The sequence below is a fragment of the Nomascus leucogenys genome, chromosome 16 (genome assembly GCF_006542625.1).
Source record: "Nomascus leucogenys isolate Asia chromosome 16, Asia_NLE_v1, whole genome shotgun sequence".
Classification (NCBI taxonomy): Eukaryota; Metazoa; Chordata; class Mammalia; order Primates; family Hylobatidae; genus Nomascus; species Nomascus leucogenys.
In genome coordinates this window covers 84447796-84469912 of record NC_044396.1, presented here as the reverse complement: position 1 = coordinate 84469912, position 22117 = coordinate 84447796, and the positions used below count along the sequence as shown (strand labels likewise).

At 41.4% G+C, this 22117-nt stretch overlaps 1 protein-coding gene across 1 annotated transcript in view; it reads left to right on the top strand.

The window, feature by feature from the left end:
* Nucleotides 1-22117, top strand: part of KCNQ3 (potassium voltage-gated channel subfamily Q member 3) — a 350253-nt gene that overhangs the window by 81972 nt on the left and 246164 nt on the right. The gene's annotated exons all lie outside the window — the stretch shown is intronic.

Sequence of the window (22117 nt, the reverse complement as noted above, 5' to 3'; positions counted from 1 at the left end):
AATAGCATTTTAATAGGGGCAAAGGCTTATGCAAGTAACCTTTAATGAAATGTTGAGTTCTTCGGGCACCCCAAATGAGATTTTGACATTTGAGATTTTTATTTGGCAGAAAAAAGTACACAGAGAATTTAGAAAATGTGAATAATAAGCAAATTGTTTAAGAAAATGCCACTTAAAAATAAAAGCCAGTGTAAGTTGGTTTCTTTCTATTCTATGTGATTCTATAAAGCATTTTCAAAAATACGTAAAATATATAAAATGCAAAAGCAAAATCAAGAGGCTCAAAAATTTGAAGAGACTATGTCACACAGAAAAAAGGAAAGTAACAATTAACCACCTAGTTGAAGACAGGGAGAGATCTGAAGCCCATTGCTAATCTTTTGGTTCGGCAGAAACTGCCTGTAGAGAGTGAAGATTAAATTTTAGGAGTTGTGTTTACTTTTGACAAAAAAACAAAAAGGTTTCTCTAAAAACTTGATGATTTAAAAAAATTGCTGTGGATGGAATTTGCTGTTTCTCTAGAGTTGTAATTCTCAGTGTTTGCCTCTGAAACCACTGGTTTCCCTTGCTACCCTTGTGTAACCTCCCGAAGACACAAAGAAACATGTACGCTTTTGCACAGGGAGTTAATATTTTATAAATTAGATATTTTATAGTAGATATACTTTTCCTTAAAACGTTTCCTAGGATTTTATATAGATGGATATACAGACAGATAGATAGATGGATAGATAGTTGGCATTTAGCTGAAGATGAAGAAAACAAATTCCTGAACTTGAATTGAGATAACAACCTTGAATCTTTCTGTGCACTCTTGAACAAGTTCCTTAGCTTCTCTGGGAACTTTTTTTAGTCTTTATTATTATTATTAATGAAGGGAAAAGATTTTTCAAACCAGATAGTCTGTGAGCCACGGAAGTTCCTTAAATCTCCTCTGGTAATCCCTTACTGAGCACAGTCTACTGAAAACCTGTTTAAATTCATAGATGATGGTCTCTGTAAAACATATCCTACTTCCCTGAGGATCACGATCAGAAGAACAGCAATTCATGAGCATCTACTTTGTACCCAGCACTTCCCTATATAAGATTTTACGTGATTCCCATCCCAACCCTATGCAGCGTAGATAGTCTTATTCTGATTCCCTCATCACAGAAGAGGTTCCAGGGAGGCTGAACAACTTGTCTAGGTTACCCTGGCAGGGAGAAGGAGGCCTGAATGGAATCTAGTACTTTGCTCTCATGCCCTGCCATCTTTCCACCCAAATGTAAAGGTAACTATAACCATGTTTCTCAGCTCACTGTAGCTTGAAAGAGGGCACTGAGGCAGGGTCAGATGGGGATGTAGGTCATGTCAGGCAGCAGTCCTCTGGGCACAGTGGGCCTGACTCAGCCACTCAGACTGAGTAATGAAGTTTCCAGTGGTGATTTGGTAAAATGAGATGTTAGCCCATTAAGCCACCACCCAACTAGACCAACTGGATTTGATGTGTGTCTTAAGCAATGGGTGTTTTTTAATGAAAAATGCAGTAATAATAATAAAACACTTGGGGAATAAATGGCACCACCTAGAGAGGCTCTCCCTGACTTTCTTAAATCTCTCTCTCTCTCTCTCTCACACACACACACACACACACACACACACACACACACACACACACACAATTTTTATCCCATCCCCTTTGATTGCTTTTCTTTCAATTCTGGTCACCCCTCTGGCAAGATCCCTCCAACTACTTAGGACCACTTCACTAACTAACACATTTCTCTCTGACTTCTTCTAAGGACATTCTCTGCTCTTAATGAATTCAGGTGATTAGCTCAGGCCCACCCAGATACTCTCTGTATCTGTTGTCAGCTGATTTGGGATCTTAATGACGATAGCAGAATCCCTTCACAGCAGTCCCTGGATTTGTGTTTGATTAACTCACTAGGAGAAAATGGTGTGGGTACGCAGAGGCAGAAATCTTGGGGACTGTCTTATAATCTTACCCGCTACAACTGTCCTCAATTCTGGTATTTTTCCAAGGTTTTGGTATCTAGATTTTTGAACTAACAGGCGGCAAGGCTGGACAAATCTGAGACCAAATTTGAAAGTAAAAGGAAGAAATGTCTTCCTTTTGATAATATAATACATGAAGTTACTGCTGTGTCAGGCTCTGGGTTTTTTTTTTTTTTTCTTTTACCGAGTTCATGGCTCTGAGGAGGTCGGATTTTGTTTTGTTTTTTTCTTTGCAGTATAAGTGGAAGTTTTTCTCTCATGTAAATTCTGCTTCTGCAAAGATCAGTTCTAAGTTGCAGAGTGTCAGTGTACTTAGTGGTTAGAGAATTGATTTCCATGGAAACTGGATGGGAGACCCAAGTGTTTGTTACCTGCTCTGTTCAATGGGGCAAAGAGTGGGCCATTTTGGAGACTAAATGAGAAACATATGTGGAGCATTGAGCCCACTGCCTGGGTCAGAAATGAAGGTTTTGACAAGTGCGTTAAGGGCCTCTCCTGCCCCATCTTTAATCCTCACTACAGTGCTAGGCAGAGAGACTGGCGTTAGCTCCACCTAGTGGATGAGGAAACTGAAATTGGAGTAATAGGTAATAGTAACCCAAATCCTTCCAGATCAGATTGGCAGAGCTGGGACTGAACTCAGGCCTGGCTGTGACCACAGCCTGGGCCTAGCATCTGGAAAACAAGAGTCTCTGCTAAATGCTTTGGGCCAGTTCGTGTTCCCATGGGTTCCGTCCATTCCTCCTCTTTGCTGAGATGCGACATTCCCCTAGGAGATGCCATTGGGTAAGTCCCTTGAGCTCACTGAGCTTCGGCTGCAGCCAAATGGGGATGAGCCCAATGCCTGTAAGGAGGTTTCAAAAGGAATAAATAAGGGAAAACTTAGAAAGCTCCAGGCACATCATTGTAGAAGCTCCAGAATGCTTGGTGAATGAGAAATCTCTTTAGCAGGAGATGCTGGATAAACACAACATGTTGTTACTTTGTGACTGAAAGTCTCATCACTTTCCTAGGGTTTGTTTGTGTTTTGAATTGCTCTGAGCTAAGATGTTTGGTTGAGTTTTAAAAAGGTGATTGTTGGTAGTAACCGGTGTATTAATTCGGGTAGGGTACCACTTTCACTTGAACTGCATTTTGTCAAACCAGACTCTAAGGCATCTCTTTGCTATCGTGTAGGAACTCCTGATACTTCTATTAGAGCATGGTGTGATTGGAGAGTTCTGGGAAAAACAGGAGGAATAAGTTCTAGTGTTCTATACTCCTGTAGGATGACCATAGTTAACAATATGATGTAATTTCAAATTGCTAGAAGGGGGATATTGAATGTTCTCAATACAAAGAAATCATAAATGTTTGAGATGATGCTCATCACCCTGATCTGATTACTATACATTATACGTATCAAACACTATGTACTTCATGAATACATACAATTATTATTTGTCGATTAAAAAAATTAAGTTAAATATTAAATTACATTAAATTTTTAAAAACCAGCAGGGCTGGAAGGGAACAGTAATGAAGCACCTATTAGCACTACACTCCCATCTGGGTGCTCTAAATGCATGAGGCTTGTGCTGACTGATGGAGGCTGGGTTGGTTGTCAGGGAGGCAGGCCCCATTACCAGCAGGCCCAGCTGTTTCCACATCCGATGCAGCTGGAGTTGACCATCGGTCTTGACTTAAGTTGTGTCTCTGGCAGAAGCACAGTTCATCTTCTGAGGATATCCAGGCAGCTCTGGCCAAGGTGCACTCATTGGTCTTTGGCAGCAGACAGAATGCCTACTCAGTGCTGGGTGCTGGTTAAATAAGCAAACGATACAATCTGGGGTCCTGTCTGACTTTAGGCTACTTAACAAACAGGAGCCTAAACATGATCTGGGAAGTCCTTGAACTTCTCCCGTCACTCCCCACCCCATCACACCATTGTCATCATTGATAATAACCAGTGTGTTAAGTAGGGTAGGGTACCACTTTCACTCGTAGATCTCTGAATACCAAAGCTTTCACTCTGAAGTTCTCTCAGGTCCTTCAAGGGTGACCAGGATGATAATATGGCCACACTCTAAGTCCCTACACTGGATCAAGCAATCACTTATTACATGTATATTAGTCCATTTAGTTTTTCAAAAAAAATTTGGGGGGTGGGAGGTCACGCTCTTGTCACTGTTTTCTATGACATGGGGAAACTGAGTCATGTTCCCAGGGTCTGCATAGCTAGTAAGTTCTTGGAATGGGAAGTGGTCCCAGTTCTGATTCCCAGAAACACATGGCTTAACCATGCCCTTTAACTCAGCTTTCCTAAGTCCCAAGGAGGAAATCCCATGCTCTCTCCTCAGAACTCCCCTGACCTTTGCATTTCTGTGGACACCCGTCATTTACTTGCATGGCAAGGAAATACGTTGCATAGTGCTTGGCACATAGAAGGCCCTGAGAGTACTTGCGCTTCTTGCCCTTCCTCCTGAAGGCAGGCCCTGAATCAGAGTCAGGTTTCTAATGCTGGCAGCCTGGTGCCTGGCACGTGGCTGGTATTTGGCTGTTTCCGTAGCTCTGTTGTCTTGTAGAGTCTGAGTCTGACTAGAGCTTTATCACACTGAGCACAGCAAGGGCACACAGTAGGTAGCTGGCAAACCCTGGCTGGCAGATGAGTGAAGGAATCTGTACACAGTGGGTGGTGAAGAATTCTAGTTATCATCTTTAGCATGACTTTGCATTTTCATAGAGCATGCAACAAGACTGGGAGGTACATGTTCTGTAGTGGAATGAGCAGGGGCTGAAAGACCTGAATTTTAATCCTCTCTCATGGTGATAGCCCAGGAAAGTCAGAGACTCCTTTATCCTCTGTCCTTTCACCTCTAAATGAGGAATAACAGTCCTTAGTTTAATAGGTGTTCTATGGATGAAATGACATGATTGGAAGATCACTTGAGCGAGTGCCTGACATGTGGTAAATTGATAAATTTAGTTGTTGAATCATTCAGCCCATTCAGTCAGCTAATATTTATTAAACACTTACTACGCACCAGGCATTTTTCTAGATCAGGAGTTGGCAAACTGTGTCCTATAGGCCAGCTCCGACTCACCACCTGTTTTTGTAAATAAAGTTTTATTTTGGAATCCAGCCATACTCTTTGTTTACATGTTGTCAATGGCAGCTTTTGTGCTCCAAGGGCAGAGCTGAGTAGTTGAAACAAAGACATAAGGGCGTGTGAAGCCAAAAATATTTACTCTCTAGCCTTTTTCTATGAAAGGTTTGCCAACCCCTGTTCTAGATGATTAGGATAGAGCCATGAACACCAACAAAGACAAAACTGTGCTCTGTTTTCATTATATAATGTCAGGTGGTGCTAAGGACTAGGAAGAAAATAAAGTGATGCAGGGGAGTGGGGAGGTAGAGTGGATGGCTATCTAGATAGAGTGGCTTCTCCCTTGAGGTGGCGTTTGAACAGAGCTCTGCCTGTGAAGCCATTGACATCTTCACAACAGAAAGCTTCTGTGGGGGAAGGGTAGGAGAGCAGTAACAATTCAGGAATATTTTTAAAAGTACCTACTGTGTGCTCCATGCTGGGGACCGAGAAGTTGAACAAAACTGGAAAATTGTTAGCATCCTTTGATATTTATTCTAGAGTTTGTGCAAGACCCAGACAATAAATAACTACTGGGAAAAAAAAAAAAGGTTTAAACTTTATCTTAAGATATAAGATGAAAAGTGCTGTGGACTAAAATATGATATGGTAAGAGCTGATAAGGGGGAGAATGTTGCAGTTTTTTGTCTTTTTTTTTTTTTTTTTTGAGACAGGGTCTGCTTTTTCCCCCAGGCTGGAGTGTAGTGGCATAATCATGGCTCACGACAGCCTCTACCCAAGTGATCCTCCCGCCTCAGCCTCCTGAGTAGCTGGGATTACAGATGTGTGCCACCATGCCCGGCTAATTAAAAAAAAATCTGTAGAGGCAGGGTCTTGCTGTGTTGTCCAGGTTAAGAGTGTTGCAGTTTTAAACAGGGAATCAGTGCAGGCATCATGGAAAGGTGATGTTTGAATATAGAGTTGAGAGACATAGAGGAGTGAGCCAGGCAGACATGGGGAATAAGAACATCTAGGTAAGGACCAGTGCAAAGACCCTGGGATGGAAATGGGCATGATCTTTTTGAGGAACAGCAAGGATGCTGGTGTGGCCGGGGAAGACTTAGGAAGAGGGCGCGTGACAGTATTTGAAATCAGAGAGTACTGGGCTGGGGCAGGGCTCGGGATTCTGCATAGCACGTCTGTTTTAAAACACAAATGGTAAATTCTCCTCTGGAAACTTTTAATCCAAGGCAGGAGCAAAAGATGAGTTCCAAAGAGTTTCTATTGGAGAAAAGTCAATAAAATTGACCGCAGAGCTGAAGAACCACTGTCCTCTTTGACAAGAAAGTGACTCAGTGTAGGTCAGAGGAATTACGTCGTAACCAGATATGTTTCTCCAGGGGGGTAGCCGGATGCTGTAGGCATTAAAAGGCACAGACTTGGTACTGCTGGGCAATTGAAGTCCACGATGGCTTATGACAGCAGGATGCGTGCACATATAAATGAGCACACACCCCCACAGGTGTGGCATGCGGACACAGACACCTTGCTTTTCATTTGTCAGTGTCAGAGTGTATATTCGGTGAGGCTTTAGGATGGATTATTATCTTCCCTTCTGTGGCTCAGGAAAACACACCGTGTCCATACCCACCCTCTCCAGTGTAGGAGGCAGTTTCCAAGACAGCAACTGCCCAGGCGCCATGAGCATCTGTATTGCAAGCAGATGCTGCTCCCCATATGGAATGTGGGGCAGAAGGCTGGCTGGCATTTGGTTGAGAATATGTCCTGAGGGGGTTAGAAAGAAGAGAAATGGGGTAGCTATTTTTGAGCGTCCTGCTGTTGGGAGGGAGAAGATGTTTTCTCTCTTCTGATAGCTGTAGACCAATGGAAAAGGATTTTTCCTACTCTCTTTTCCCTCATTGAGCACTGTGTACCCAAGTGTAGCCTTGCAGAGTCGTTTGGTGATGTTTGTTTCAGCTCAACAGGCTCCCAAAATCCAGTTCAGCCTGCAGAATTTGTTTTATCCAGCTACCTGCTCGGTGCAGAGGCATAAAGCATTTGTTAGCTGGACACATATTGTGTGTTAGGAGTTTTTGCATTTCTTGTCTCAGCGTCGCCTCACTAAAACATCTTGAAGAAGTGAGACATCTGTCTTTGTCATCCTCTCCATTTTACAGATGTGAGCATTGAGGCTTTCAGAGGTCATGCCTTGGCCAGAGTCACCCAGCCAGTAAAGGGTGGAATGAATTTTTAAGCTCTGGCCTTTTGATACCATCATCTTCATGGGTAGTTTCTGACCTACCGAACCCATGAGTCTTGGCTCAAAATAGCATTGTGCACATTAGCACTTACAAGGTATGCTCTAGGCACTATCAGCAGAATCAAGAAAAGAAGGACCTGGGCCTTGTCTCTGGAGAATTTACAAAACTAAAAACTAGTGGGGGTATTCCAAGTGGTAGTATCCACTTATTCCGACAGATTTTGAATGTCACTGGACTGTTTTCTGAAACTGCGTTTCTTTCCCAAGCCCAAAGGAGACAGGCTTTCCAGAGCTGAGAGGCATCCTAGTTCACCCTGAGATTGTGGAAACCAAATATTTAATAGTAATAACATTTTGAAAGTGTTTGCTAAATATTTGGAATTGTGTTGACCCCTCCCATCGTCTTATTTAAGAAATGAGATGTATCGCTACTTTATTATTATAAAGATACCAGTCTACTGCTGATTGGGTACTTAAAATGTGCCGGTAAATACTCCAAACCCTTCGTGGTGTTGGCACTTAAATTCTTAGAACCTCATCAGATCAGTACTGTTATTGCACTCATTTAACAGAAGAGGAAATGGAGGCCCAGAGAGAAGTGCTGGAGAGTGCTGGAGACTGGAGAACCTGAGCTTACTCTTATGCAGTGTTCCAAGGCTTCTCAGCCCTGGAGGTACATGAGAATCTCCTTGGGAATGTTTACAAGACACCCATACCACACCCTGCTCTCAAAGATTCTGATTTCACTGGTCTGGAGTGGGGCCCAGGCATTAATGTTTTTGTTGGGTTGCTTTAATATCATTTTTTATGGTGTATTATAACTCAGAAAGCATAACACAATGTACAGCTGAATTACCGTATAGAGAACAACTGTGTCACCACCAGGAGCACGACCATTGCCAGTACTTGGGAGCTGCTGCACTGTCCCTTTCTACTCAAGCCCAGACTCTCCCCCAAAAGCAATCTCTATTCTGACTTTTATGCTCATCACTTTCCTACCTTATTGTATGCTTTCATTCCCTAAGTATTCATTCCTAAATGCTATGCTTTTTCTTTGTTTTTGGTTTTATATAACTGGAACCATATATAGAAGGTGTTACTTTGTGTCTAGCTTTTTCCACTAAGTCTAATGTTTGTGAGTTGTATCCATGTTGTTGCGTGTAGCTCTAGCTCCTTTTCATTGCTGTGTAGAATTCCATTGTATGACCATACTACTAATGGCAGTCGATGGATATTTAGGTAATTTCTTATATTGTATTATTACAAATAATGCTGTTAGGAGTGTTTTTGTATGTGCTTTTTGGAGCATACATGCATGTATGTGCCTAGGTATGCAATTGCTGGTTAAAGGGTACATTAATCTTCAAATACATTACATAATGTCTAGGTGTTTTCCTGAGAGGCTGTAGCATTTTATACTCGTAGCAATAGCATATGAGAGTTCTCTCTACTCCACATCTCAGCCATCTTTCGTGTTGTTAATGGTTTTAATTTTAGCCATTCTGATGGGTATGTGGCAGTGTCCTGTTGTGGCTTTAATTTGCATTTCCCCAGTGGCTTCTGGGGTTGCTCACTTTTCATTTGGTTAAAAGCCATGTGGATATCCTCTTTCATGAAGTGACTACTCTAGTCTCTACATCACTTTCCCATTAGGTTGCCAGTGTTTTCCTTACAGATTCTGGATACGAGCCCTTTGTTAGTTATATGTGCAGCAAATGCTTTTTCTCACTCTGTGGTGTTTCTCTCTATTAATGTTTTTGTTGTTATTGTTTTGTCTTATGAACAAAGGTTTTTGTTTGTTTGTTTGTTTTGAGTCAGAGTCTCGCTCTGTTGGCCAGGATGGAGTGCAATGGTGCAATCTCAGCTCGCTGCAACCTCCTCTCTCGGGCTCAAGTAATTCTCCTGCCTCAGCCTCCCAAGTATCTGGGATTACAGGCATGTGCCACCACGCCCAGCTAATTTTTGTATTTTTAGTAGAGATGGGGTTTCACCATGTTGGCCAGGCTGGCCTCAAACTCCTGACCTCAGATAATCCAACCACCTCAGCCTCCCAAAGTGCTGGGATTACAGGTGTGAACCACCGCACCTGGTCTGAACAAAGTTTCTTAATTTTAATGCAGTGAGATTGATTAGTTATGTCCTTTATGAAAGAATTCATGAAGATTTCTCCATTTTTTTCTTGAAGTTTCATTTTTTTTAAATATTGAAGTCTACTATCAAACTGGAATTGATTTTTGTATATGGTGTGAGGTAGAGGCCAAATGTGTTTGTTTTTTCTTTCCAGTTGATACCAAATTTTTTCAGAATGTTTTTTAAGAATCTGCTTTATCCATGTATGTGTTGGTATTTAAGTTTCCTACTATACTCCAAATTATAGAATGGAATCAGAACCACTGCATGATGATTAAAATCACGATTCATGTAAGACACTTGGGTAGAAGTATAAAATCTCAATGAAAAATGTGAAAACCATTACTAATCCTACCTTCCAGAAATAACTCCATTAATCTATTTTATGAAGAGAAGCATCTTGTCTATTTTATTTGGCAATGCCTGGAACCAGGCCTGATATTTAGTAGATGTTTAATCAATATTTTTGAAATAAATAAGAAATTAATAAATGAATGAAAGTTTAACCCCTCCCATCTTTTTTCTTTTTGTATATATACAAATCTAAGTCATGCTATGCATGCTATTGGCAACATGATTTATTCACTTAAGTATAGCCCTCAACTGTTTTCTAATTTTTTTTTTCTAATTGATGATATTTAATAGTTTTCTTGTATTCCATCAAAGGTAGAAAGTTTTTAATCGGTACCCTATTGTTGAACTTGTACATTATTTTTACTTGGAACTCTCTGTTCTGAAGTTTTCTTGTACTCTTTAATTTAATTCTTCAGAATGTATTCCTAGAAGTGGAGTCAGTTGGTCAAGGTGTGAATATTTATACATATCATTAAACTTATTACCAAATTGCTTTAAAACAAATTTGAGTCCATTTAAAATTTAACAAGCAAACAACAACTATGCCTCTTTTCCAGAATCTTTTGCATGATCATTTTTAAAAATCTGGGCTCATTTGATGGAAAAAAAAGTCATATCACATTTTAATTTTAATTTTTAATTGATTTATTTCCAGTGAATTTGAAAATGTTCCTTGTTTAACACTTTATGTTTCTTCTTCTTCTTCCTCTTCTTCTTCTTCTTCTTCTTCAATTTTAATTTTTAATTGATTTATTTCCAGTGAATTTGAAAATGTTCCTTGTTTAACCCTTTATGTTTCTTCTTCTTCTTCTTCTTCTTCTTCTTCCTCTTCTTCTTCTTCTTCTTCTTCTTCTTCTTCTTCTTCTTCTTCTTCTTCTTCTTCTTCTTCTTCTCCTTCTCCTCCTCCTCCTTCTCCTTCTTCTTCCTCTTCTTCTCCTCCTTCTCCTCCTCCTCGTCCTCCTCCTCCTCCTCCTCCTCCTTCTCCTTCTTCTTCTTCTTCACAGGGTCTTACTCTGTCACCCAGGCTGGAGTGTAGTGAGGAGATCATGGCTCACTGTAGACTCAACCTCCCAGGTTCAAGTGGCTAGTTAAAAAAATTTTTTTTGTATAGATGGGATCTCACTATACTTCCCAGGCTGGTCTCAGACTCCTGGACTCAAGAGATCGTCCTGCCTTGGCCTCCCATAGTGCTGAGTTTGCAGGCCTGATCCACTGTGCCCAGCCTATTTCTTCTTTTATAACTCCCAAGATCTTCTAAGAGGTCTTTATTTACTGAGGACAGTAATCTTTTGATATCAGATATATTGCAAATGGGTTTCCCAAATTGTCACTTTTCTTTGAAGTTCATTGTTTTTTCCTTCTTCAAAAAATTCACATTTTTTATGTATAAAATCTCCTCTATCAGTCATCTATTTTGTGGTTTAGTCTTAGAGTTTCTACTTCTTAAAGCCTTTCCTTTATTGTCTTAGTGAAACTAGCTCTAGGTTTTCACCATTAATTAAGATGTTTCCTATTGGTTTCAAATAATTCTTACCATATTAAGAAAGTATCTTTCTATGCTACTGATTTTTAAAAACTGGGAGCAGACATCAAACTTGATTAATTACCAGTTGGTTATCCATTAAGTTGATTTTATAAATTTTTCCTTTGACTTATTGATGTAATGACTCCCATTGGAAATTTTTCTAATGTTGGGCTATCTTTTTTGTTCCTGGCATAAGCCCTATTTTCAGATGCCTTGAATTATGCTATCCTATTTGGACATGATGATTTTTTTTTTCTTTTAATATGCTCTAAACTCTCCTACCAAGATTTTACTTAGGATTTTGGCTTCTGTGAGTATTTGAGAGAATGTTCTTTCTGGTTTCTCAAATTTTAATTGAGATATAATAATTGTACGTATTTTGTGGGGGAAAGTGTGATGTTTCAATACATATACACATTCTGTAATGATCAAATCAGAGTAACTAGCATATCCATCACCACAAACATTTGTCATTTCTTTGTAGTGAGGATATTCTTTGTTTTTTAAATCATATTTTTGTTAGTTTTCAACATGATGTAATGCTCCCGAAATGGATTTAGAGAATTTCTATTTTTCCTTAGTCAGAGGAATGATTCATAAACCATTCCAGGAAAATAAAAGATAGTGCAACATTAGAAGAGTTTCTAGTAGGAGTCATCACATTAATAAGTGAAAGAAAAAAAATTATATGATCACCTTAATAGAAGACCAGTTGGCAGTTGATCCAGTTTGATATCTGTTTCCAATTTTTTAAATCAATAGCATAGAAATAAACCTCTTTAATATGGTAAGAATTATTTGAAACCAATAGGAAATATCTTACTTAATGGTGATAGTGTAAAAGAATGATTAATTTTGTATGATATCCCTCAAGATTTTTTTTTGAACTCACTTTGGTGATTTATATTTACCTTTAAAACCATCTATTTCACCAACTGCTTCAAGGGTATACACAGAACTAGCTATAATTAATATTTCTGAGATTTAAAAATTGATGTATATCTGTGATTATATATGCTTCCTGAGAAAATTTTATTTGTCTATGTTTAACTGGCTCTGATTTATATTTCAATTTCACTCTTAATTTATATTTTATATTTTTAATTTTATTAAGCTGTTTTTTAAGAGTAAAAAATATTCCATTGAAACCTTACTTTATTCATTTTAATCTAGCCTCCTTTAATATTGACAGCATGCAAGGCTATACATTTTCCTCTAAGGACAGCTTTGGATGCCACCCTTAAATTCTGACATGAAATATCATTTCTTTTCCAATCAGGAGAGTATGCTTTTTTAGGAATGTGTATCAAAATCTCCTAAAGGATTTTTCAAACCACATAAGCAATCCCTGAAATTCTGATCTCTTCCCTGCACCATCGCCCCATCCGAGGGCCCTTTAATTTATTTTTTACGTTTTCTTTGGTACTTTGTTTTAAATGTGTTTCTAGTAGATACAAAATTGTTAAACTTGATTTTTTTTGCCCTGATAGAGTGTTTTAAGAATATTTAAACAAATTTTAACTTATATGCTTGATTATGCATCATCATTACCATCTTGTTTTGTTTTATGCTTCCTATTCATTACACTTCCTTGCTTTTTCCTTGCTCTTATATTTTTTGTTTTTTGCTAGGGGCTCACTGCCACACCTCCTTCTAACTGTAACCTTGTACCCATACACAAATTTGTCCCCATTGCCCCTTCTCCCTCTCCTACGAACTTCTAGCAGCCAAAATTCTGCTCTTCAAGGTGAGGATCTTCTTACTACATCATCCCATGGTGGAAGGAAGAGAGGAAGGGGAAGAGCAGGGGAGGAGAGTGTGAGGGAGCAGAAGGGGCAGAACTCACTTTTATAACAAGCCCACTCTCAAGATGACTAACCCACTCCCTGGATAACATTAGTCCATTCTTGAGGACGCAATCTTCATGACCTAATGGCCTTGTATTGGGCCTCACGTCTCTACACTGCTGCACTGGGGATTGAGTTTCCATCACGTGAACTCTGAGGGACACATTCAGACCACTGCAGTCTCTTTGCTGGCATGTTAGGCTCCCCAGGCAGCACACTGTGAATTGGACAATGGCATGCATGCTATTTGTAAGGAAGTACCTTTAACACTGGCACCTGTAGAAGGGAAGGAAAGGAAGCAGCACTGAGCTGAGGGAAGAGTTGAGCTGTGTTGCAGTCCCTGCAAAGGCCTCAACTGACTTCAGGCAATCTCTGAAGCTGGGATAATCTCTCAGAATTGTTTCAAGGTGGGGCAAGGGGGCTGCCCGATTACTTGTGTGTTGGTGAGTCATTGGCTGTGGACCACATCTGGAAAGAGGCATGATCTTAGGTGAGCAGTTTTATTTCAGCCAACATAGTCCTCTAAGAGCTGGTTGCTGAGGTGTTCTTGTAGAGGACTCTGGCACCCTGGTGAGGGTCATCTTTTGTTCCAGAGGGAAGATCTGTTGGCAGCACAGCATCTACTGCAACCTGCTATGTCCTGGTCACTGGGAAAAGCATTGCATATGGATTATCCTGTTTAATTCTCACAAAATCCTGTGAAATAGGTACTATCAGTGTTTCCGTTTTACAGATGAGAAAGTGGGGCAGCAAGAGATTAAATAACTTAGCACTAGGCATAGAGTAGCAGAATTGATACTGAAATCTAGACTGTCTGACTTTAATATACTGCTTCTATCGATCAGAAAGTTATGAGTCCTGCTCTTACTTTTCCTGGCAGTTACTTTTAAATATTAAAAGATTCCTTGAACCCCTGTTTCTCAAGTGACTATATGCTTATGTCTCCGAGTTGCCATTACACATGAATGACCAGCTGACAGGTGTAGAATTCTTGGGTTGCAACCTTTTCCCATTAAGCCCTTGCTTGGATGTTCAGCTGCCTTCTGAGATTTAATGCACTGTACTGAGAAGTGTTTAGGGCCCTCTGATTCTTTTATCTTCCATTGTACATGACCTCTTTATTTCTGTTTGTGTGCTTGTAGGAGCCTGTCTCTGTCCTGGAATTTGAAAAATCACCATTACATTACTTCAAGATATTTACTTCCTTCCTATCTGCTCTTGTGAAGAAATCACTCATTCATCTTTTGTTTATTCGTCTTTTGAAATATGTTGGTGCTCGGTCCCTACCAGACACAGTACTAGGAGATGTGGACACAGAAATAAGAGCTATAGCATCTCACCGGGACAAGGGAACAGATAAGAGTGCAAAATGCAGTGTTGCGGGGTGGGCATGGCTGGGGAAAGAGACCTAGCAAAGACTCACTGAGTCGGAGGGCATGTCTTAGGGCAGAGAAGCCTTCTTGTAGAAGGTGAACTCTGATTTGGTGTTTGAAGGATGCATAGGAGTTTGTCAGGAAACAAACTGGTGTTCTAACACTGACTCCCATTCTCCTTAGTTAGGCCTGACAAAGTGCATTACAGCAAATTGTAGCTAAGACTTAACTCAGAAACTCTGGATGCTTTTCCTCTATTCACTCATTTAACCCTTATTTTTCAGAGGAGAAACTGAGACCCAGAGAGGTTACCTGCCTTGCCAAAGTTACACAGCCAGGATGTTGTAGAGGCACAGTTTGGTTCCTTGCTCGGCAGTGCTCAGAGGCCGATCTGATCTTTCTTTGGAAACAGGAAAAAAGTCATCTACAGATAGGTTCTTTTTCCATCAGGAAAACCTTCCTACCTCTCGATCCCGATCCGCATCCACGAGGTCTGCATCCTGTGTGTGTGCATGTACCAGGCACTGCTTCAGCTGCTGAGGGCTGTAGAGATGAACAAGCACAGTCTTGTCTGTCCCTCCAGTCTTTAGACCTAGTTGATGTTTTATGGCGCTGGGGCTCAGCCTAGGTCTGTTGAGTATATGAAGGTGGGGACCCCAAACCATCTCAGTGTCAAGTGAATGGACCAGCCTGTAGTTACTGCCTTCTTCTCTTTGCTTCATGGCCCCTTTTGCAGCCTGAGGCTTTCTCTGACCTCTGCTGCCAACCCAGCCTCCCCCGGCCCCAGATCCCTGCAGGCTGGCAGTGCCTCCACCTCCCTGGCTGCCCTGGCCCTGTCACCATGACGATCCTACACTCTGCAAGAAAAACTCACTGCACAAGCCATTTTTCATGAGAAAATGTCTCTGATTTCTCAGGCCCTGCCTGCTGTGTGGCCTCAGGAGCAGCCAGAGGCATTCCTCTGTAACCTGTGCCTTGTGTTCTCCTTATCTTGGGTCTTCATTGGGGTGGGTGAGCACTTGATCTTCAAAGCAAAGTTGCTGGATTCATGGGGGAAGCAGGCAAAGGGATGGTTTGGGTGTGGGGTATTTTCAGCTGTGGACCCTTGGAAGACAAGGGGTTGGAGTTTTTTCTATTTAGAATGAGAGAGTTTTAGGAAGAATTAGGTACTTCTTCTCATGATGATGCTGTGAGCCTGGAGCCAGGTCTGACCCTGTAGAGACTGTCTCACTGAACCCTTCCAACAGCTCCCTGAGGCAGGTACTTGCCTTAGCTCCATTTTACAGATGGAAATGCTGAGGTTCACAGAAGGTCAATAACTTAGCCAAATGAACAGAGTCGAGAAGTGGCAGAACCAGGATCTGGGTGCAGGCTCCTTTGATTCCTTACCTGGATCTTCCATATTATTACCCACCAAGGATGGTATGCCCCTGACACCCTTCTACTATTCCCTTCTCCAATTCACAAGGAGCTCAGAGCCTGAGCCTGCACTGACTCTCTTGAGGCTAAAGGCATCTCTTTCTCCTGGGACCTGGCCTCCTGTCTCCACACTTCACTTCAAAATGCCTGACCCTCCCAGTGAGTTGGTTAAAAATCCTGTAAAATTTTACAATATATGTCTTAGTCTGTTTTGTGTTGCTATAAATGAATACCTAAGACTGGGTAATTGATAAAGACAAGAGGTTTATTTGACTCATGATTCTGCAGGCTGTACAAGCATGGCTCCAGCATCTGCTTGGCTTCTGGCGAAGCCTCAGGAAGCTTTTACTCATGAGGAAGTGGGAGGGGGAACAGGCATGTCACATGGTGAGAGATGGAGCAAGAGAGAAGGAGCAGGACACATGTTATTTTAAACAAGCAGCTCTCACATGAACTGATAGAGTGAGAACTCACTCATTACTATGAAGACAGCACCAAGCCATTCATGAGGGATCTGCCCCCATGACCCAAGTACTTTCTACCAGATCCCACTTCCAACACTGGGGATCACATTTCAACATAAGATTTGGAAGGGAAGGGACCATGTTAGCATGCAAATTATTTTTCAATAAAGGTGTTATTAAAGAAAAAAGAACTGTAAAGACTTAAAACTGTATTATAGTACGCCTTCTGGCCAGGCTGCCCTGGGAGGCAGTCCTGCATTGCTTGCCATTTAATTTGATTTGGACAAGCTCTCTGCCTGGTTAGTTCAGTGGACAGATGCCATGATGAGGCAGGCCTCCAGGCTCCTGGTGAGATGGGATTTGGCTGACCAGCCCAGAAGGGGTCTACCCACATGTTCAAGATGTTTCCTCTTCAATTCTGCCAGGAGGCTCAGTTTGACCTGAGACAAAATCTGCCCAGGCCTTACTGATCCCCTGGTGTACAAGGTTGTGGGAGGGGACTAAGCTAAAGTAAAGGGAAGGTCTCTCTGGGTGCATTTGAGCTGCTGGGCTTTGCAGCTGGGGTTTGAGGGTGTTTTGCTCCTTCTGCATCCATCACTAGAATGTCAGCACCACAAGGTCAGCACTTCTTTTGTTCACTGATTATCTTAAGCACCTAGAACAGTGCCTGGCAATAGTAGGTGCTCAATAAGTATTTGTTGAATAAACGAGCTGTAGCTGTAGGCTGGTAGGAGAGTTACCTTAATGGGGAATTTTTCTCCTGGGAAAGTCTTCTCCTTGTCTTTCCAGCACAACAGTTCTAGAATTCCCGACAGAGGCCCTAGAATTCCCTAGAATCCTAGAAGCCCTAGAATTCCCTACAGCTCTTCTTTGGGAAGGGCTGTCGTTTCTTAGTGGAAATCTCTGCTATTAATGAATCCAAAACCATGAAACTTGGTGAGTGTATGGAGGTGTCTGGCACATTTGTCTGAGTGTGCCATCTCAGCTGTGGAGCTTTCATGAATGCCAAGTCTCACATAGGGAATGAGTATCAGACCAATCTGGGCTTGAATGTTAACACTGCCACTATTCAGCTGTGCAGTCTAAAGCCAGTGGCCTAACCTCTCTGAGATTCAACTTCCCTGTCTAAAATTATGGATAACAGACCAACCTTGTGGTGGATCGAGAATATGTATGCAATGTCCTTAGCACATAGTGACACTCAGTAATTACTTTCAGGTTAATAGATTTCTTGACAGCTCTGACTGCTCATTTTCCCTTTGCTCTATCCTCCCTTCTTTGTTCCTGGAGCCTCTATTCAGATGCACCGTGCCCTTCTCTTCTTCCAAGGTTTTTTTTTTTTTCTGCTTTCATTTCTTTTTCTGCAGACAGAGGGTATTAGTTCCTGCCCAATCTCCCTTGGCCATAGGGTCATGATGAGCTGGGACTTTCTCTGGGGCTGGGAGGTCTGCAGAGCTGTGTTTATCACATCTCTGCATGCACAGTGCCCACCTAATACAAGCAGGCTGTTCCATGAATATTAATTAAATGAACTGATGGTTTTTCTCTGGGCATTTTCTCTCACTCAGCTGTGGGACTGACTCCCTGGGAGGGAGGTAGGGTGGGAAAAAACAGAAGGTAAGTCTGGTGAATGTGGCTCAAATTCCTGCAGCTGCCGGTGTGTGGGTGTGAAGGGTGGGAGATGGGAGATGGAGAGGGAAATCCAGACATGTGCAGGTGGCAACACAGCCCCACCCTTTCTGGAAGTGGGCAGCTTGCGAAGCAGGCAAGGCAGGCTTCTTAGTCTCAGGGGCTGTTTTGCATAAGAATTAGCACCTTCTTCATCTGGCTTCTAATGAATAACTTGATCCAATAAGGTTGGGAAAATCACTTCCTATCTATGCAGGTGACCATATCTATAAAGTAGCCATTGAGATGCTTGCCTTTTTCTCACGTGTAATTAGTGAGGTTGGAAGGGGCTGTGTGCTCTGTGGTAGCCCCACAAGAGCCTACACTTTGGTCTTACACTGGCCTGGGCTCAAAACCCATCTCTTCTGATGCCCATCTGTGTGCCTGATGCAGACAAGTGGTTTCACTTCTGTATCCATCAATTCTCATCAGTAAACATGAGGCTTATAGTCTCTTAAGAAGTTCTTGAACAAAAATGAAGGAATGGGCTAATATTTTCTCATACTCAGGCCAATGCTTAGCACACAATAGGTATTCAATAAAAGCCATTTTTACTGTGTTTCTTCTTTCATTGAATAAAGCGTATGGTTGTATATCTATACATTGTGGTAATTACTATTATCATCACCACTAATAATACAACCCCAGGATTTGTTGGTCTTCATACAATCATAGGTAGGCTAAGCCAAAAAATAAATGTAAATAAAAAAGATGCCAAGATTTCCTCAGGAGCTTCTAGAAGGTAAATCAGGGGTATATATTATAGCCCCAGTAGTAATAGCAACTAGCAGATACTTAATTTGGTGAGATATATTCCATGTCTTTGTCTCCTGAACAATTAGCTAGATGAATAAATAGCTGCCCTCAGAAAGGGAACATAATATGCAATTAAAATTAAGGACGTTCTATTTGAAGGGACCTGTAACATGAAATTACAGCAGAAGGCAATTGGGGAATATTATTGTTTTGCATATTTAGGAATCAGGATAATTAGAAGATGCCAAACACGTAGGACCAACTGGTAAGGGTTTGGGAAAGGAAGAGGTCTACCACAGAGCACACAGCCCCTTCCAACCTCACTAATTACACGTGAGAAAGAGGCAAGCATCTCAATGGCTACTTTATAGATATGGTCACCTGCATAGATAGGAAGTGATTTTCCCAACCTTATTGGATCAAGTTATTCATCAGAAGCCGGATGAAGAAGGTGCTAATTCTTATGCAAAACAGCCCCTGAGACTAAGAAGCCTGCCTTGCCTGCTTCCCTACTGTGGGATGTGGGCATCAGTAGGAGGGTAGCTGTGCATGTTATGTACAGAAAATGGGGTGCTTGGAGCTATTGTAAATGATGAGGGGAGTCCTAAGGGCTGTGGTTGTGGAGAAGAAACTTAGACCCTCAACTGAACAACATGAGTCACATTCCTGCCCCTCCACTTTGTTGTTATATCATTTGCTCTTTCCAAATCTTTGATTTCTTCCTCATCTGAAAAAAAAAAATTAGAGCTAATCATTTTGACTACAGAAATTTGCCACAAGGATTAAAAATGAGACAATCCATGTAATGTGCCTGATAAAGTACTTGCAAATAGAAAGTCTTTCATAGACATTAATTATTATAATTCTGTTCATTGATGTGTAGAGAAGGTAAAAAGTGAACACATAAACCCGGTTATAAATAGTAACTGTATGGTTAGAATGCTTTGGGCTGCAAGTAACCGCCAACCAAAATGCAGGGGACTTCTGTATGAGGGGTGTTTATCATCCTGCAGAATAAGAAGTCTTGGCTTGGTTAACTCAACTGTTCAATAACTTTATGGTTCCCACTGGCTTCTCAGTGATTCTCCTGAAGTCAACTGTGAGTTCCTCTCATATTTAAAAGATGGCTGCTACTCTTCTGAATATCACATCCTTCTGCAATTATGTTTGGAAACAGGAAAAAGTGTTTCTTATTGGAAGTCTCTTTTGCAAACCTAGAAGTGTTTTACTGCCTCCACCTGACTCCCTTGTGTCTTATTGCCCAGAATTGACCACGTGCCTATTCTTCCACTCACAAATCAATCATCAGCAATAAGAATGGAATGAGTGAGACTTCCTCTGGCCTAGTCAAGATCGATATTTTGGGAATAGAAGGGACGTCATTTAAATCACATGGTCCCTCCATTCTGAAAACAAACAAAAATATTCGATTAGTGAACAAACTGGAAGAGAATGGTTTGGAAGTGGCAAGGCAAGAGTATCTGTCTTAGTATATAATATAGTTCCATCATTTAAGGCAATGTATGGAAAAGTGTCCTGGAAAAAAATGACACCAGCATGATAATTGCTATAGCAATATAATTGTTGCCATAGGATTGGAGTATAAATTACATTTACCTCCTTTTTCATGTTTTTAATATTGTCTTTTTTTTTTTTTTTTAAAGACAGAGTCTCGCTCTGTCACCCAGGCTGGAGTGCAGTGGCATGATCTCGGCTCACTGCAACCTCTGCCTCCCAAGTTCAAGTGATTCTCGTGCATCAGCCTTCCAGTAGCTGGGACTACACCCACGCGCACCTTGCTTGGCTAATTTTTGTATTTTTAGTAGAGACGAGGTTTCACCATGTTGGCCAGGCTCATCCCAAACTCCAAACCTCTGATGATCCACCCACCTTGGCCTCCCAAAGTGCTGGGATTTCAGGTGTGAGCCACCATGCCCAGCCATATTGTCTGACTTTTAAAAAATGTGTTTGTATTACTTTTATAATCAGTATCTTCCACTTTTTTTTTGAAAAAAAGTGCCATTTTTCAAATAAAATAATCTGTCCTTGTAGAACCTTCTTCCAAGTCCGTAGAATGTGTTAATTACTCTGTTTCCAAGGATGAGCCCTATTTGTGGCAATGGCATTGGTACTCTATGGGCTGGAGTCTAACGATGCCAGTGTTTCTTGAGTTCCAAATGCTTTTGACAGAGTGAATTCATTTAATTATTGACATAATCTTCTAAGAAAGACCTTGCTATCCCTATTTTATGGATGAGAAAAATGAATCAGAGAGAGAAAAGTTATTGGCCCAATACTACTCTGGCTTCAAGGACTACCATATTTGAAGATAATTCCACTAATATTTATCAAGCACCTACTATTTACCTATCATGTGCTTAGCCCTGGACATGGATGAGAATCATAAACAGGACAGACAAACCATCCCTATAGGTTTTATAGTCTCAGCCAGAGCTTGAAACAAGCAAACCAGCAATTTCAGTAGAGTGTGACAAGTTCTGTGATGGGTTGGGAGGCCTGCAGACTCCCTGACCCAGCCTCATCCTCCTGCCTCTTCCTTACCTCTCGTGTTCCTTTGTTCCTGCTCTTTAACCTTCAGTCCCTGTAGTAGTCAGGGAGAGACAGGACCAAGAAGATATACAGAGATATCTAGAAAGGCATTTATTATGAGGGATTGGCTCATGTGATCCTAGAGGCTGAGAAGTCTCTTGATCTGCTATCTGCAAGCTGGAGACCCAGGGAAGCCAGTGGTTTAGCTCCAGTCCAGCTCTGAAGGCCTGAGAACCAGGAGTGTCCAGAGCCAAAAGCAGAAGAGGGATGCCCTAACCAAAGCAGAGAGAGCAAATTTGCCCTTCCTCTGCCTTTTTGTTCTACTTGGGCCCTCAGTAGATTGGATGGTGCTTACCCATGTTGGTGAGGGATGTCTACTGACTAAAGTGGTAATCTCTTCTGGAAACATCCTCACAGACACACCCAGAAATTATGTTTTACCAGCTTTCTGGGCATCCCTTAGCCCAATCAAGCTGTTGCATGAAATTAACTATTGCAATTCTCTTTTCCTCTCTCTCTCCTTCGCTCTGTCCTTATTTTCATAGCTCAGTCTCTTCCTCATTCTTTCCTTTCACCTGCTCCTTCCAATTATTTGGAGTGGATGGCAGTTGCATGGTAGAGGGAATTAGCACAGGACTAGTGCTCTGCTCTTTGGGGATCCAATTCCTCTTCTGATTTAAGTCAGTGTCACTTATCTCTCTGGGT